Below are 13816 nucleotides of genomic sequence, written 5' to 3'. Positions count from 1 at the left end.
TTGCAAGGTGTCGTGATTTTCATGAATTATAGTTTGCAGTTCCTTTATGGCTGCTTCGTGATTCTGTAATGCATTTTCATGACGCGAAAAAATAGGTTGGAAATGCTCACAAATTTGTGTTTTTACGTCATTACAGACTTTTTGACATTTCGATTCGATTTTATGTAACTCAGTAGTTAAATCTTCACGTGTTTGTTCAAGTGTGATGTCTAACTTTTGAAGATTTTGTTCCATTGCGTCTAACTGTTGTTGTGTTTGTCTCTGGTGTTGTTCCATTGTGTCTAACTTTTGAAGATTTTGTTCAATTGTGTCTAACTCCTGAAGCTTTTGCTCTGTTTGTCTCTGGTTTTGTTCCATTTGTTGCATTAATTGCAATAATGATGTATTAGTGTCTTGAATCTGTTTCTCTATGCTTTTTGGCAGTGCATTTTCACCGGCAACATTCAGATTTTGACAAGCAGTAAATGTGTCTTGACTCATTTGAGAAAACGGTGAGGACCCAAAACCTGAGTCAACTGTATTTGCAATATTGTGTTCTGTCATTTCGGATTCCTGAGGCGAGCTGTTGCCGACCGATCGATCGATAATGATTCCCTGTTCACTATTTGTTTTACTGTCTACACCATTATTTGCCACCCGCTCCATTTCCCTATGCACAATTACCAAATTACTACTTCGAATGTCTGTTAATTCATTACACAGTGGTGCTGATAAGCTACGCTCGTCGTCACTATTATTTCTCAGTTTACTTTGGAGCCTAGTGTTACGTTTCTCACACGCCATTATTGTCACAATATTTCACACGATAACACAGAAAAGCACAATTTGAAGAGCAAAAATAAGAGAACACATTAACATAGCACTGAAAATAATATCTAGTTAATTGAAAGCCCAGCTGCGGAATACTTGGTGCATATCTACATGCATGCCACAACTGTTTTACTGTACAACAATGAAAGACTGCAACTACAAAGGAGATTCTCTCTACAATTACGCGCTAGCAATAAACAAAAGCTACACTAATTACACAAACTACAAGAAAAAATCAGAAGACTCCAGTGAGGTACCCTCGGCTAAGGGTCGACATATGAAACGTCCCCTTTGAACAATTATACATGACTGTGCTTAAACTGACACACAATATTTTTTGGCGTGACGCAATGTGACTTTCCAAAATCCCTACAAAAGAATGGCCCTGACTAACAATAAACTATACTTTTCACAAATCACTTACCTCACAAAAATCTTCGTTACTCAAACCACTGCAATACAGCGAGCGCCACTACTGCCAGCTAAATAAAAGATTCAAACTACTGAAGGCACTAACTACTGATAGGCATAGTTAGCAAATGAAAGATTTTGATAGAGAACGAACAATGTATTTACCTCAATAGTGTTCAAAATTTATATATATATCAGTTCATGGCATCCAGTCTTACAAATTTACTGTCTCTGTCCAAAACCCCGCCATCTCACTCCCCACATCAACCACTGCTGGCGGCTCACCTCCAACTGCACAACGCTACGCGCTGTTAACAGCCAACTGCCCAACACTACAATAGCGAATATTACAACGCTGCCACCCAGCCACAGACTGCACACAGCACAGCCAGTGATTTTCATACAGAGCGCTACGTGGCATTACCAACATAAAAACCTAGACAGCCTACTTACAGGACGACCGACACTTGTTGTTATACACGATATTTGTTGTTACACACTGGAAGGAACAGAATCACCATTCCACCCAATGAGTATACCTCACTGCCATAGCAGAGTATATTCTTTCTTTTCAAGCTATGAGCACTGACGTTTCTGCTGACAGCAAGGGGACTCATCCATGCTCAACTTCACAGTGGAAGTATTCATCTAATGCAAAGACACCGAAGATAGCATGTTGTCCTTGAAACTATTGACGATGGTGATGTATTTATGAAAGTGATTATCAAAGCCACCTCTTTAAAGGTTTTTATTAATCCTGTTCACCTGTCTCCTCGAACATCCCTCAAAGGAAGGTCAGTCGAAGAGTGCGTAGTACAAGGGACCTCCTCTGTCCGCAACATACATACTGTTGTCTCACAGGGATCCCCGCTGCGGAAGATACTTCCATTGTCGACGTGCCAGTCGTCGACCAAATGCACATCTCACTCTATGCAGACGACATGTCAGTCTTCAGATGGAACACGAACGCCGCCGAGTCCAAGATGCCATTAATCACCCTGCATAATCGTTTGGGTTCAAAGCAGACAACAGAAAGCCGCTATCATCCGCTTTCGGAACAGACCGGCCAACTTACGGCCCATCGATGCTTGTGAAACTCCAGCGCGAAACCTCCACATCACGTTGGACACCGTGTCAACGTAGCGACAGCATGTCCAGGAGCTTCGAAGGAGATACTGAGCCCCCGTTTGGGCTTTTGCACGCTGCTACACTCACGGTCTACGATACCACCACATCTTGGCCTCCTGTTGTACAAGTTGCTCCTCCGACAGATTCTGAAACACGGTGGCGTAATCTAGAGGAACGCAGCTCACACAGAAATCTGTAATTGCATACTGTGACAAGTAATACATTTGGCAAGAGAATTCCGCAAAGTGTAAATCCGGCGAGTCACAGACGTTCCCCCATCTAAGGAATATCTTGCGGAAGATTGCACGATTCTTGTAAGAAGAATCACTGCAGTCCCAGATGCGCCACATCCAGCCTCTTGGACAATAATCATCTGACGAAAGAAGGAGTTAAAAAATGACAATTGTAAGACGTATATTTCTATTGTCTATTATCAAACCACAATTTATGAACAATGTTTATATTTTACTTAGAGGATTAAGTAGGAATAATTAATATTTGTCATGTTGGAAATAATTGTGGTAGCAGGGAATGTCTGCACCAAAGTATTGTTGGCAGGAGAGACCGCACATTGATATAATTTTAAAAAAGGGCGGGAGAGACCGCGTATGGATACATTTTATGAAAAGAGCGGGAAAGACAGCCCATTGATACATTTTGTAATAGTAGCAGGGATTGTCTGCACCAGAAAGAATTCTTGGCGGGAGAGACCGCACTTTAGCGTTCGTAGGAAGTCAGTAGTAAGAAGGAAGTGAAGCGAGTCGGTAGCAGGTCTGAAGCGAGAGGTTGAGAGGTGCGGTATACCTGCCAGCCACCAGCTCTGACTTGCAAGAGATTATAAACGGATGTACAGAGACATCAGCTAACTATTATCATAAGGGGAACTAATATTATTGAATTATTTTTTTTAGAAACTCAAGACTACTGAAGGTATGTTTGTGCATTGCTAGTTGTAAGATTATTGTAAAAAGTAAGTCCCATTTGAAAGTTTGTAAAATCATTTAATTCAGAACATAATTAATTTTTGCCAGCAATATTGCGTTACTGATTATAATCCATCCCAAAAACCATCAACGTAAAACTTTGAAAAATGTTATTGTTATCAAGAAAAAGTTTAACTATGAATTACGTAACTTCAATCAAATTAATTAAAGAATAACGTCAGCTTTGCTATTAAAGAATAAGGTCATCTTTGGTAATAAATACAGCCACTTATTATGACAGCCCACCAGCAGCTAATAGAGTATAGTAAAACAGAGTAAGTACATTCATGTCACAGTTCGATGTAGCAGTCAGATGTCGATTCAGTAACAGTAAAAAAGGTAAGGAACAGTTTTGGGTTATTGCAGGTAACGACTGAGGGCCACGACGACGACACATTCTATGTTTCGTCGAAATAATCAGAAAATCACTTTTAATAAGGAACATTTAAATTTGTATGTGAAGATTGAGAAATAGAATGAATTTGAAAGGAAAGATTTCATTTGTTATTATTAAGCAAGAGATAGAAATCCTAAGAGAATGTTTCATAGGTTATTGTAGAAGGTAAGGTTGCGTAACAAAAGAGATACAGAGGAAATGAGAAGGTTTCACAATAAAGCCAAATTTAAGACAGAAATCAATATCTAAGAAAAACCTGAGATGTTTCAGACTTGAACACATTCAGGGTATACTGAACAAGACCATGCAAGAGTTGCGCTGCAAGCATATAACAGCTACTACTCGACGGAGGGGTAGCTTTTGGTGTAGCCACACCAATACGTGGGCCACTCCCGCACTTAAATTTTTTGCGCTACAGGCTTCTACCTATTACCACTCATGAAAAGCTTGCACTGGCGATACGTTGGATACAAAATATTCATTGTTTATCCACATAGATATGTCAAGGAGGAAGTAATTGATGTTTATGTAGCCAAGGTGTGTTTCTGGTCATAGTCCTTCTGCCCAGACCCTAGTCTTGCCGGAGAAACCTTGCAAGCCGACGGACATTCTATTTCTGTGGGGTTGCAGTCCTGACTATTTACGACGATTTTGGATTGTTTATAAATGGCACATTCAGTATTCAGGCTTCAAACGTGAAATATACGCTAATTTCGAGCATAAGTCTCTTGACTAATATTGCGTTTTGGGATACGCTTCATTAAATTGGGCAGACAATTTCTGAGTTACAGTTTTCGCTTCAGAAGTTCACTATCTGATCAAAAGTATTCGGAAACTCCTATGTATCGCGGAATTAGCCACTAAAAGTCATGAGAGGTTGACCTGACACTAGAAAAAGAGGCGGTGAGTACTGCGTTGCCTGTGGAGAAAAAGTAATACGTGAATGGGCCGGTTACGAGACTTCAGTCACTTCGACGTGGACTAGTCATTACACGTCCCCCAAGTAACAAATCCATCAGGGACTTTTCAGCCCTTCGAAAGCTGTCCATATCGACTGTGGAGTATGTGACCGTGAAGTGTAAAAGCGAAGTAACAACGACAGGTAAACCAAGACCAGGAAGATCTCATGTGCTGACGGACTAGGGCCGCCGAATATTGCTGAGGGTGGCTGTAAAAAATCGAATGAAATCTGCGGAACTAATCACTAATGAGTTCTTCTAGCACAATGACTGTGCGTGGGGAATTAAAAGGAATGGGGTACAAAGCTCTGGCAACTCCTCACAAGAAATACATTTCTGTAGTGTTAAGCGACGCTTGAGGTACAAAGAGCAAGGCCTTTGGACTGTGGATGACTAGAATCAAATGATTTGATGTGAAAGATCACGCTATGCCCTATGGCAATCCGATAGTAGGGTTTTGGTTTCGAGAATGCCTGGAAAACTTTGCTCTCCATCATGCATAATGCCAACAGTGAAGCACGTAGAAGTGGTGTTACGGTAGCGGGAGCTTATCGTGGTTGGGTGTGGTGCCCTTATAACGCTTTAGGAGATGTTAAATGTCTACTTACAGCAAAGGAACACTTCGGAGCCGATAATTATCTGCATCAGGATGACGATACAGCCTGTTACAAAGCAGCATTTGTGGACAGTAAAATTTCTGAAATCAACTGGCCTGCATGCAGACCCGAACGGTACCCAATGGAACACCTTTGAGGTGAGTTAGGACGACGAAATCGCTCAAGATCCCAATAGCCAACATCACTACCTTCTCTGCTTTAAGCTCTTGAGGAAGAAGAGGTTACCGTTCCTCCATACTCAGAGAGCTCATTGGACGCTGATGCCGTCATAAAGGCGAAGGGTGGACATTGCCCACATTAATGTCCACTAATAGGTGTCCATGTACTTTCAATCAGGAAGTGTAATTACTTTTCTTGTCTGGCCTATTCCAAAGTTTTTTATTTCATCATAATTCTGTCAGGGGGAAAAGACGAGTGTTATTCGTTCAGTAAGGGCGGGATTATTAGTAAAGACAAGACTCTCTGGACTATTTTCCTTTGTCCGTATTACCCTCATTATAATTGGAGCTGTCACTACTCGAAAAAAAAAAAAGTAATAACTTCTTCGACTGCTGATTCGCAGACAAATTTCGTTGTAAGGAGGTCATTAGTTCACTGCTACTGGGCGTCATACTATCGGTCACAGAGGAACAAAGCAGTATTGTGGAGAAAGCCTAACATGTCAGCCGACAGCCACCTCTCAGTCCGTTTTCCTTCCCTCTGTTGTGCTCCATATCCTACAAACAGTCAGCTGCTTCTGTACACCTCAGTAGAGGTATTACCTCCTATACGTACAGTTTAGTCCAGTATTAACTTTCCGCTATTAGTCTCCTTCCAGAAGTATGCACAGTTGCGTGTGGCACTGACGTGGTGTACTATTTGCTGATGGACAGCAAGGACTATTTCTTACGCGTCACTCAACATACTACTGCACAGTGAGTCAAGAGGGCATTGCTATACAGTGATACGAAGAATATAATTTCCTGGGCAACCATTCATGACGAGACACCTACGCTCATTCAGCTGTAGTATTTCTCGCAAAGCATTGATGCTTCTTGCTTACTAGGATATATGTGCACTATTTAGATGCCAACAAAGATGTCCACTAAAAGTGACTAAAGGTGGACATTAGACGTTTGCGTTAACACACCCGCATCGTAATTCTGCTAGGAATGTATTATTCAAGTGTGACGTTTACAGTGATATTTAACTTTATAGGAATTTCGGATGTTGAATTTTAGCTGAAAAATGAATCTGAAGTTACTACAGAACAGATTTTTTCCACGGGCCAAAACTGATGTACAGCAACGATTTCTTGCGCTACCCAAATCCACTCGAAAGGAAGGAACAGTAGTTTTACTGTACCGAGGACAGAGAGGTCAGTAAAATCAGAGCTCCGAATTTGCCGCGTGAAAACAATCGAAAATGTATAAATATATACGATAAATTTTATCTGCAACTGCCATTTCAGTCTGTTACAGCCTTGAGAGTTGCGGCAGGACTTCGATCTGAGCGAAGTGGCGCAGTGGTTATCACACTGGACTCACATTCTGGAGGACGACGGTTTAAACCCACGTCCGGCCATCCTGATTTAAGTTATCCGTGATTTCCATAAATCGCTTCAGGTAAATTCCAGGATGGTTCCTTTGAAGGGGCACGGCCGGCTTTCTTCTCCATCCTTCTCTAATCTGACGGGACCGATGACCGCGCTCTTTGGTCCCCTCCCCCAAATCAACCAATCAACAAACAGGACTTCAATTTTTTTTACAAACTGTAGACAGAGTAGGAAATGAGTTCAGCGTAGTACTCCGCACATAATCCATACGATTTTTAAACGAGGGAACTGCAGATTTCAGTTTAAGAATATTATAACACACTCATTTTCAAACAAAACAGTTTTTTTGCTATTAGTATTCTGTAATCGTCTTCCGCTGACAGAAAGATTCTGCTTGTAATGGTTGAAATTCATTAACGGTACCAGCTGGAATCAGTTGTACCCGTAGTTCTTTCTCAGAATAAATTCAAAGTGCAACGTAATTATTCAGCAATTTTGTGACATGATCAAGAACCTGTAAGGAATAGGAGCGTGCAATTTTTATTCCCTTTCACACTTCAACGAGGTTATCACAAGTTGTTCTATAAAGCACAGTATACTTTGAACACGTTTCGAAACTTCATGGTTGAGTTCGAGGTACCCATATGATACAGGTGAAAATGAACCATTATGAAGTATGAGTGCGTAATTTGAAACACGCCAGATATCTTCTGACACACATCTATTTTTCAGTTTCAGACATCTGCATTACTTACGAAAGACTCAATAAATCCGGGAACGTATTCCTTGTAGTTTCAACGACAGCTTCCGTCATTTCAGCATGAGTCATTTCTTTTTGTCAATACAAATTCTCTCATCTTCCCAGATCCGAGTTTACGAGATTTCTTGCAACAAGTAACCAAACTGCTGAATTTTCGATATCTATGTCGTTGTCAACATCTAAAGTCCAAAAAGTCGGACAATGTCGTTAACACAAAACAATTAGGTGCTGGTTGAGGGAAAAATGCGGTAAATTTTGATAGGGTATATCTCAGCATTTCATTGACAGTTGTACTCAGCCACAGAGCGAACCTATTGTCTTCGAGTAAATCAACTAAATGGTTTCGGAACAGCGTACATGGAAGTTTGTGTACAATTGACAGGCTTCTGGTGCCTCCAGCTGTGTGCAATAATCGAGTGAGCATGTACCCAGTAAAAGCGTTATATAGTGAAGTCCGCAGAGGACATATACGAGGGCAACTAATTATTCACAACCGATACAAAAGAGTTAAATGTTTGCACCTGTTACTATCCTTCAAAGTAGTCACCAGCGTTGTGTAGAACCCGTTGGCAGCGTTGTGGAAGGCATAATATATCGTTAGCAGAGGCTGTTTTGTTGATGGTGCGAATGGAGCGGTGTACTGCCTGTCGAATCTCTGGAACAGTTCTCAAGTGAATGCCACGAAGCCAAAATAGAAACGCAAATCCAACGAATGGGTCATTATGGGTCGCCGTGAAAGTCGAAAGTGTGTCAGAGCCCCAGTATTGTGAAAGTTATGGTGATTCTCGTGTATGACTGTGATGGTGTTACCCTAACGTATTACGTTCCTCCAAGGCAGACTGTCAATGCACAGTATTACTGTTCGTTTTTGGAGCATCACCTGCGACCAACTTTGCGAAAGAAGCGGCGACAGTTTCTGCGCGACCGACCCATCATTTTACACGACAATGCGTGGGCACATGCAGCGCAAGCTGTGGCTGCTCTTTTCGGTCGAAGGGACTGGGAATTACTGTACCATCCACCATACTCTCCGGACTTAAGTCCTTGTGACTTTGATTTGATTCCTAAGATGAAGGAACCACTTCGTGGCATTCGCTTCAGAACTTTTCCAGAGATTCGACAGGCAGTAGACCGCTCCATTCGCACCATCAATAGAACAGGCTTTGCTAAAGGTATACTACGCCTTCCACATCGCTGGCAACGGGTTCTACACAACACCGGTGACCACTTCGAAGGAGAGTAACAGATGCAAACATGTAACTCTTTTGTATCGGTTGTGAATTAATAGTTGCCACTATTTAAGTTGCAAGCCTCGTACTACTTTTACTTCATTACCAACCAGTCATTCTCGTCCCCAACTGACTCGTCCGTTGATTAGAAAAGCGACGAATTTTTTTAAAAAAAGGAAAACACTATTAAAAAAATTCAACCGACTGCGTTAAAATTGTACATTTGACAGGATAATGAGGAGCTGTTTCTCCAGCCGACACAGAGAGGAACAATCTTGACCACGGTCGAAAAATGAGTCGGAGCTGCAGGTGAAAAGAGTGTGAACATTTCGAAACTACCGATCCAGCATAACAAATTAGAGACCATCAAACAATTAAATCCTCACGTTATGTGTTGCGAAAGCAATTTTTTCGAATGGAGTTGATTAATGAGAATAGTAATATCCTACAACAGTATGCGGATATCAGTGGAGTCTCGTTTGCACGTTAACTTTTACGGCAACTAATAAATTTTCCGTTACTGGCCGATGGTAAACACCTGAGAAATTCACGCTCGGCCATTATGTAATGTAAGAAACTGTCAGGAGTGGCTGCGGGCAGTAAATTGAAGGTTACGCGTTGACGTCCCGACGCTTTTGCGTCGTTGTAATATGCGTGCTACACAGTTGTACATAAGTATTACGATTTAATATGAAAAGATGCATTGGAACAACAAGCTTCATCGATGCGCAGCTTGCAGCCATGTAGAATATATTCTTACAGCACTGTAAGCGCAGCAGGCCGGCATGCACAAACAAACAAAGTTCGATGAAAGTCCAAAACCGTCGAAGTTGAACAGAAGTTTGTTTTTATTTAAATGGCTACCAGTTTCGGACCTTAATGCATTATCAAGCCATCTACATAAGTCCTACCATAACACGACAACGTGTACACGCTCGCTACATTGCTTGTGATAGTGGCGAAGTACAAGGGGCTATTTCCATACGACGGTACAGTGCTGAGTGCAGAACGGAAAATATTTTAGCTATATTCATCATTTTGATTTGCAGCTCCTTAGTTGGCCGTGTTCACAGTTAAAATTGTTAGATGTGAGGTCCGCCAGTTAAGCAAAACACCGTTTTTTCTCAGTACCCAAACATGTTTCGGCACCACTGTGCCATCATCAGTGGCTTTTCGTTTTTATTTATTCTGTAATGTGAACATTTTTGTCAAATGATTATAAAATTATGTGCATCTTTAGTTCAAACACTAGATCGTTTCTTTTTGTAAATACCTTTACATTTGGTGTGCATGAATTTTCTGGATCACTTGGGTGTTAATTACTACAGGTAGCTTGTCATCTGCAAACAAACGATGTTGATGGGAAAGTTTTTTGCTGGGAGTTAACCTATCCTGTAGAATGTAATTTAGTTTGTTGCTATGCTTTCGCGCCTATATTCATTTTTCCTTACGTTTTCATGTGGCAAGCACTTCTCTTCACCATGCTGAGGTGTTGTGATGCACACGTAACTATAACAAGTATTTTCACCAAATGACCTAGTAAAACACTTTTCACCTCACCAAAACAGTGTGGTTGTGGTTTTTTGTGTGTCCCAGCCCAGTCAGTGTTCATTTGTTCACCAGAGAGTCCGGCGCCAAATTTGAATTTTGTTTGCATTTTATCTTTGGGTGTGTGTGTGCGTGTGTGCGTGTGTGTGTGTATTCTGTGCGCTTCTAAGCTCTGTGTTTTGTCTTTTATATGGTATTCCTTTTGTGTGTAAATGGTGCGTCTTTGCAGATTTTAGTGTATCTATTTTTCGTGTGTGTTGACTTAATCTGTTTGTGCTCATTTCATCTGTAAAGTTCCTTTAATGTGTTAAACAGTGTGCCCTTGCAGTGTAGTGTATTCGTTTAATACCTGTTTTCCTTCTGCTATTGGAGGTCTTAAACTCCCAGCAAAAACTTTCTCATCAACATCGTTTGGTTGCAGATGACAAGCTGCCTGTAGGAATTAACACACAAGTGATCCAGAAAATTCATGCACACCAAATGTAAAGGTATTTGCAAAAAGAAACGATCTAGTGTTTGAACTAAAGATGCACATAATTTTATAATCATTTGACAAAAATGTTCACATTACAGAATAAATAAAAACAAAAACCCACTGATGATGGCCCAGTGGTGCCGAAACATGTTTGGGTACCGAGAAAAAACGGTGTTTTGAATAACTGCCGGACCTCACATTCAACTATTTTAGCTGTCGTAGAAATTAAAGCGCAGACGAGCCTGTTTTGCTGCACAAGACTCTCGTATGCAAGTAGTACCTTGCACTTAGCTACTCATACAAGCTATGCGGTCAGCGTACACGCATTGTGGAGTTCTGGTAAGACTTATGTGGATAGCTTGATAATGAACTAAATTCGGACCCAGGTCACCACTTACATTTTACTAAATCATAGTAAATTGCTGCCTATTGAAATCCAGCATTCTGGAAGTAAGTAAACGAAGTTCGGTCTGTCACTGACATTAAAATGGGATAAAAATGGCACAAACGAGTACATTAACATGTTCCTGATGCTTCACGAATACCGAAAGGATGACATGACCTTTTGTGAGCTTCTCTAATGAATCGTGCTTATGACACCGAGCTCACAACCCCAGACGACAGTGCATCGCTGAAGCTTGTCGCCCCGTGGCACCAGCAGCTTTAGATCTCGCCTACAGGTCTTTCACAGGGCGCACTGAGTCGTGCAGTCAGAAAAAGGGGCACTCGTTTAAGCACCTCAATTAAATGAACATCCCGCCACCAGAACATCCATCTCAGTGCAGCCAATTGTGTAGATCAAATTACATCCAAGGCTAAAACTTTAAACATTACTTAGCTCCATTACTAAAACTGACATAAACTGTTGGTTTAAATACATGAGATACATGAGAGAGAAAATTGTGTTCTCTTTAAAATAACTACAGCTCGTAGTTTTAACTCTCTGATAAATTATACTAAATAAACTATGTTAATTTTTTCGGAGAATGATACACGAACGATCCACCATGTGTGGTGGCAGCGAAGCGTCAGCAAGGTTTGAGCCCATAAGCGTGGGCTGGGATTGTTGGCGACCACCTGTTCAGTGTGGAGCTAAAAGACGAACAGAACATTTCCACTTGTCTGGTGCGTGTTCTCATGTGCGATTTCAACCTTTGCAGCGTATACTATCAAAAATCACTTATTAGCAAAGTATGTGAACCTCCCTTGGAATGCAATTCCTGCCGAATATCCAGAGAGCTTCTTTGCTCCTTATGCTCTGAGGAGTCGTTTCCTGCGTTTTGTCAGCATTTAGAAAAATAGATTTATTACATGACAAACAAAAGTGAAGCTCAAAGAAGGGAAGAAGGAAATGAAACTTCACTCGTTGAGAGGATGTATGATATTGATCAGTGATTACAAATTTACAAAAAAATTGGGCCGTATGAGACGACATTGCATGCCTCTGGTCTGGATGTATGTGCTGATTCTATTGGTTGGGTGTTATAAAGCCTCGAATCCTCTCCTGAGGCAAGCTGGTCCAGAACTGTTGTAACTGGTCCCTGATGTAATGGATGATGCTACTGGGCGGAGTTGACATTCCAGATTGTCCTGAAAATGTCGTGTCGAGGACAAACGTGGGATCTTGCTAAAAACAGGACGAATGGGATCTCCTTCCACGTTGCAGCTCCACTCGCCGACGACGGTTATCTGGAAGAGTGCAGCACCACTTCGTGGTCACGGCACCACTTCAAAAACGACCATTTGTGTTGTCGTGTTAACAGGATGCAGAGGATAGTAGGCGCTGGGGATGGTAGGCGCTGGGGACAGTAGGCGCTGGGGATGGTAGGCGCACGGGACAATAGGCACAGGGGACAGTGGGCGCAGGGGACAGTAGGCACAAGGGACGGTAGGCACAGGGTACAGTAGGCACAGGGGACGGTAGGCACAGGGGCAGTAGATGCAGGGGACAGTAGGCACAGGGGATGGTAGGCACAAGGGATGGTAGACACAGGGGACGGTAAGCGCTGGGGATGGTAGGCACAGGGGACGGTAGATGCATGGGACAGTAGGCACAGGGGATGGTAGGTCCCTAGTAAAGCTGATACTAATTTCCGACTAACAGTGTGGGATGACACAGGACGTTGCAGGGAGTCCATTGATTGTTCTCTGATGACAGGTCCGTATGTGAAGGAGTTACAATGTGCTTGGTGCACAGTACCTTTACGTCTACATCTTCATGATGTAGATGTAGATATCCAATATTTATTCTGTAGCTAGGTACACATGGATCCAAAGATAAGTTTTCCTTTCACGTGTAGGTATTGCACTTGCTTTGGGTTTCTTCATCAGTCGTCTTATTTGTTTTAAAGTTCAACTTGTGTCATTGTGCTTGAGTTCAACCGATTGTCAAGACCATTTGTTGGTCAATTCTATTGTATCGCTTAAATATGTCACACGTATTCACAAATGTTGACTATGCTGGTAAGATTTTTGGATACGAGTTTTGTAATCGAGACGCCACTGCCACTTTTCTAAACGCAGAATACCAGATTTAACACTGTAAACTCGCATTTTCGCTAATTCGTACATGTGTGGTGTGTCAGTAGGCACGTTTCATCCGAAAGTGCAGATGAACTGCGTGTGGGTGAAGTAAAAGACGTTATTCAGTAGGTACAAGGTAGTCTTTCAGCAACCACATGCAGAATTTCTAGACGTATCAGTAATCCTACACAAAAAGACAGTAATGTCAGACATTACGTGTGCACGACCTCCACCCTTTACAATTTCAGTAGAGTCATCACCTCAATAACTTGGGGGAGAGGGGAGAAGAAGACAATAGTAGACGATAGAAATTTTATCATTGGTGAATTTAGAATTACCGATTAATATCATTAATGTTTACTGATGAAAACAGACAGTTTTCTGAGGAGACACAACTTCAAAAATGCTTCTCCGTAAATGTGTGGTATAGTATGATAGACAA

This window comes from Schistocerca piceifrons, chromosome 1, assembly GCF_021461385.2.
Source record: "Schistocerca piceifrons isolate TAMUIC-IGC-003096 chromosome 1, iqSchPice1.1, whole genome shotgun sequence".
Classification (NCBI taxonomy): Eukaryota; Metazoa; Arthropoda; class Insecta; order Orthoptera; family Acrididae; genus Schistocerca; species Schistocerca piceifrons.
This window is presented reverse-complemented; position numbering follows the sequence as displayed.